Below are 6,000 nucleotides of genomic sequence, written 5' to 3'. Positions count from 1 at the left end.
CCCCAGGGTCCAGGTGGCCCTGGGGCCAGGTCCTTCTTCAACTAGGCAGTTCCACTCCATGGTCGGCTCAGCTCCACTCAGGAAGAAGCAGTCTTCCACGGAAAATGCGCCATCCAAGCCAGAGGGTAGCTGGTTTGTCCACGCAGAAGTTCCTGCGTGGTCCCTGATTAGTTTCTCCTCATGCAAATGAGGATGCCAAATCCTCAGAGTTTGATTGGTTCAAATGCACTGTCCTGATTGGTCAGAATAGAGCCACTCGGATTGGTCAGAGCTATGCAGCTCCTATTGGATAGGGGAAGATTCAGTCCTATTGGTTGGAATAGGACTCCAGGAAACCTTTATAAGGGTTGGCTCAGCTGGCAAAGACCATGTGTAGGCAGGCAGTTTAGCGCTGAGGTGGTAGAGGACGCTGTGCAGAAATGACTGCTAGGCTCTGATTTTTCATTTTTATTTTTTTTAGGGCTCTCACTATTATGATGTATATAACACATGCAGTTATGATAACTATATTTCCAAGTATTCTGGGATCCTTCTTTTTGTTACATAACACTCCTTTTTTTTGGAAAGAATACAGACTTTGCAGTCGAATGGACCTAGCCTGGGTTTGAATTTCAGCTCTCCTGTTTTCCAGCAATGTGGCCATGGCAATGTTGTCAATCTCCTTGAACCTCAATGTCCTTCGCTGTAAAGTGGGGGTAAAAATATCTACCAGGCATCTTTCAAGGATTACACAAGATGTTGTAGGTTCACATCCAGTCCAATACCTAGTGATTATGTGAATGCTAAAGGCAATATGTTAAATATAAAAAAACTGCGATTTCTTTTGCTCCTTTAAATAAAATGTCATGGATATAATCTGTAGATAGATTCAATGTACTTTTCTTGCTCCAAAAAGGGTTTTCATAGCCTGCTATCCCATCCTAGCCACAGTAGGGTTCAAAGGGCCATATTATCAGAAGTGTGGGACCCTGCTGATAAGCCACGGAAGAGAGCAGGGGAAGTGGCAGAACCAAGTGGCACTCCCCTTTCCTGTCTGGCTAGGATTTGTTTGTCTTCCACACAGGCTGTTCCCTGCTGATATGGAGTGTCCAACTTTGATTGGCATCTCCAGTACAGAGGAAGTAAGGAGCCTCCTGCCTTTCAGGAGTTGCTTTGCTCTGGACTTGCAGAGTCGAGTCCCAAACACATTTCTCCTTCTGGAGCCACTGGTGAGAGCAGAAAGCCATGAAGAGAATCCAGAATCGTGATGTCAGAGCTAGGAGACCTCAGAGAAAAGAAGAGGTAGAGTGAAGTGGTTCAGAGCATGGGTTTGAGAGTCAGAATGTCTGGGTTCAAATCCTGGCCACACCACTTACCAGTTTAGTGATTTGGGGCAAGTTCCAAAATCCCTTTAGGCCCTAGTTTCCTCAGCTGTCAAAATGAGGATGAGAATATTACTGACTTCATATGAAATGAGATGACCCCATTGTAAAGCACTTAGTACACTGCTAGGCACATAATGAATGGTCAGTATTTGAAGGCTATTATTATTTTTCTAGTTCTGCAGTTTTACAGTTGAGGAGCCTGATGGCCAGAAAGGAAGCACAGCTCATTAGCTATCCACCCAATCAGGGCTAATTCCCAGGCAGTGCTGTGCCAAAGGCGTGTCCTGTGGATTCAAGGCCCTGCATTAACTGGCCGAGGGAGCGAGAATAAGCAGCACCACCCTAGCTGTGGGGTTGGAGCTTTCAGAGAGTGTGCAAAGCAAGGCATATGTCCCACCCAAGTAATCCCCCAAAGAGGAAGTTCCTTCCTACTGGAATAATTTATTTTGAAATTAACAAAGACTAAGGAGGCCCTTTCTAATACTTTGGCTTGGAGGCTCAGAATTTAAACTTTTAATAGCCATGGACAAGGGTTTATTGTGGACCTGTTTTTACTTGCTGAATTGAATGCATTATTATGATCCCTAAGCAACTAGCGTTCAGGAGCTAAGTACCTGAGGGTGGAAAGCTGGGTTTTTGAGTTCAGAGGACAAAATGTCCCGGAGAGGAGCGACTTCAAAAACTGAGCCATGTTTCTAGGCTCAGTAATGTCTAGGCCTCAACTTGCTTTGGAGCTGCCTTCGCCTCTAAGGGTTCAGGGAAGGGTCTGGCACTTGAGCTGGCCCCACCAAGGCCTGGGCAGCAGCCCCATTTCTGGTGACCTTCATGTAGGCTTTTAGGTTGTGCTTTGCTTGGTTTTGTTGTTAGTTTCCTCCCAGCGGGGTGGCCTTTCCCTGCTTCTGGGTGGGAGCTGGGGGAGGGAGAAGGGTTTGCTCCCATCTCCACAGCTGTGTTTATACGTCCCTGTCAGGGACTGTCTGGGGCCCAACCTTTCCTCAGTCCTTTGCTTCCCCTCAGAGAAATGCTATTTGATATCCCCGGGGGCTTTACAGGGGAGGGGCAGAATGAGTCAAAGGGTCACCATCCAAAGGGGGCTGGAAGGAAGGGAGGAAGGTTGCAAGGGAGGAAGGAATAGTGCAGAAAGTTCTGTTTGAACCGGCCCACCCCAGAAGGAACAGAACGTGACATGTCGTTTCTAATCACTGAGTAGAACAAAATCTTGCTTTGTGACGAGGCTGTGAGTGCATAGAGCAGAACAGTCCTCCCTAAGGCTTCATTGGGGCCAGTAGTCACAGTTACAGCATGTTAAAGCCAATAAGATCATGCTAAAATACACATAAATTAAAAAGGATTTAAGAAAACGGTCAAGTAAATAATGCTCTTCTTCTCCAGGGAGCAAGTTGAGCTGGTATTAATCAGTATAATGGTGTGGCTGGACTCTCAGCCAAGCCCAGGAGAGTGACTGCCAAGGCAAATCAGGCATCAGGTTTCAGAAATTAAACACATAATTTTATTTTTCCGCAATAGGGAACTTTCAGAAAAAGAACCAGTTCTGTTAGGCTACTCAGCACACTTTGTCCAGTTTCTTTCAGCCCCAAAGGCCTCCAATTTAAGAGCAAGATGAGCAACTGGAAGCCAGGAGTGACAGTGTTATTCCTTCCTCCTATTAAGTGCCTGGGGGTGGGGCTGGGAGGAGTGGGGCAGGGGTAATGGTACTGTTTTTCAAAGGTCCAGTTGCTGAGCACTTGCCAACAGTTTTTCTACGAATTTATAGGACAAAGACCTGAAGGGTTGGAAAAGAAAAAGTTCTAAGGAAGAGCTTGCCAAACAAAGATTGGCTGATAGTTTCTCAGGAACCACAGTCAGCTAAGAAAGAGGCTGGTCTCAGGAAAAATTCTGTTCCATCACAATGAGGAGGAACCAATTGGCAGACAAAATTTCCCCAAGAACCCCATGCTTGTTGGTGATGTGGAAAGTTGTTTTTATAATCCTCCAGTGAACCAGGATTACTAAACCCCGGGTTTCATCCGATTGCCAAGTATCGTTGTGGATATGAAAAAGGTATTCAGTGAGGTAGTGAGTGTACAAGTGGTGCTGGAGCCCTGGCACACGTGGCTCAGTTTGTTGTGCATCTTCCCGTGCATCCAAAGGTTGCTGGCTCTATTCCTGGTCAGGGCACATGCCCAGGTTTCGAGCTTGATCCCCACTGGTGTGGGTGGTGCAGGGGGCAGCCCATGTTTCACTCTTATATGATGTTCTGCTCTCACATCGATGCTTCTCTTTCTCTCTCCCTCTCAAAAGAAAGAAAGAAAGAAAGAAAGAGAGAGAGAGAGAGAGAGAGAGAGAGAGAGAGAGAGAGAGAGAGAGAGAGAGAGAGAAGAAAGAAAGAAAGAAAGAAAGAAAGAAAGAAAGAAAGAAAGAAAGAAAGAAAGAAAGAAGAAAGAAAGAAATTAAAAAATAGTTTTAGAAAAAAGTAGTGTTGGAGTTTCAGCCAAAGAGATGCAAGAGGGCTGGAAGGCTTAATGAGGAGGTGGAGCTTGAGCTGGGCTGCAGAACTCTGATCTACAACTTTGACATAAATTCCCCCATCTTCCTTCTTTTCCACTTCAAAATATTTCTGTAACCATATTTTTTCTTTGTTATTGCAAAATTTCTTTGTATCTCCTTTCTTATAATTTGGCATACTCTCGTAAAGCAATGTTGTCCACTCCCATGGTGTTAATTACCATCCCATATATTGACAGTTCCCAAATTTCTCTCCAGTCTCAGTTCTGACAGGCAGATCTTCTGAACATCTCTCTTTAGATAACCCACATTCTTTTTTTAAAACAATTTTTTATGTAGTCTAATGGTTCTCAAACTTGGTCACACAATGGAATCACCTGGGGTGCTCTTAGAAGTTGTGAAGCTCAGGCCATACCCCAGAACCAATTAATCAAACTCTCTGGGGGTTGGGGGCAGGCATCTGCTATTAAAGTTCCCCAGTTTTAATTTCAATGTGAATAAAATTTGGGAATCACTGATCTAGAAGGCACTGAGAATGGAAAGAAACATTATTGCAAATTACCAAGTATGAAGGAATTTTGTCTTTATTTGGTGAAAAACAGCAAAGTCAAAGTTTCTGATAAAAGTAAAAGAACAGGGCAGGAGCGGGGGTCAATGGGGGAAAAAGGAGGACATCTGTAATACTTTCAGCAATAAAGATAAATTTTAAAAAGAAGTAAAGGAACACTAAATTGGGAATCCTGAGACTTGAGTTTGAGATCTGACAGAAAGAGCAATTTTTCATCTGTGTAAGGCGAGTCCCTTAACTCCTTTATGCCAGAATAGCCTTGTGTGTAAAACTGAAATCCTCTCTACCTACTTCATAGAGTTGTTATGAAGATTATTTGAAAAAATAAACATCACAGGCTTTCATAGTTATACACTTGGAGACAAACGTAAGGTAATGTTATTTTGTATTTTAAATTTTAATTGTTTTAGCTTTATATTTTTAAATAACTTCAGATTTCCAAAAGAGTTGCAAATGGTAGAGACTTTTTATATACCCTTCAGCCATCTTCCTCAAAGGCCGAGGAAGTACAATTTCCAAAGCCAAGAATCAAGATTAATAAAATGCTATTAACTAACCTATGGACTGTATTCTAATTTCATTATCCCACTGGCGTCCTTTTTCTGGACCAGTACTCAATTTAGGATCATGAATTACATTTAGTTGTCATGGCTCTTCAGTCTCCTTCAGTCTGGGACAGTTTCTCACCTTTTCTTTCTTTCATGACCTTGACATTTTTTGAAGATACTGGTGTTATTCTGTAAATCTCCCCCTCCCCCCTTTTAAAATATTTTTGTTGATTGATTTCAGAGAGAGGAAGGGAGAGGGGGAGAAACATCAGTGATGAGAGTGTCATTGACCAGCTGCCTCCTGCACGCCCCCTACTGGGGATGGAGCCTGAAACCCAGGTACGTGCCCTGACCTCAACCTGACCTGACCTCCTGGTTCATAGGTCCACGCTCAACCACTGAGCCACGAAGGCTGGGCAATTTCCCCTTATTTTGGATTTGTCTCATGCTTCCCTGTGATTTAATTTAGTTTATGCATTTTTCTTCAAGAATACTACAGATGTGATTTTGTGCCCTTCTCATTGCATCATACTGAGGGGTACCTAATCCAATAATATGTTAACTTTGATCACTTGGTTAAGGTGGTGTCTGCCAAATTTCTCTCCTGTACTTACCTTTGGAACTTACAGGTATCTTCTGATGAGATCCTTTTCGATACAGGCTAATTTGAATCTAAGGGATTGGTAAAATTTTTGACAGAAATAGAGAAGTCAGGTGTAAATAAAGCACGAATAAATAGAGCCCATAAGCGAGTGTTCGGGGGTACTGGTAGGTGTGAGGGATTGGTATGAAGCGGTTCCAGATTGGCTTCAAACGATGAAGTGAGACTTGGGGATGATGCAGCCGCTGGATAAAGTCTTCAAGAAGATATTGGTGGCTCCTCGAGGTTTCCCAAGAAACCTGCCCCCTGACAGGGCCACCATCGGGCTGGCACTGTACCACCTCGACTCCGAGGTTCGGGGTGTTCGGTCCAAACGACCTACGCATTAGAAGGAAGCCCAGGTAGCCAGACCTG

This window comes from Miniopterus schreibersii (genome assembly GCF_964146895.1).
Source record: "Miniopterus schreibersii genome assembly, chromosome: 16".
Taxonomy (NCBI): Eukaryota; Metazoa; Chordata; class Mammalia; order Chiroptera; family Miniopteridae; genus Miniopterus; species Miniopterus schreibersii.
Note: the sequence above shows the minus strand (reverse complement) of the source record.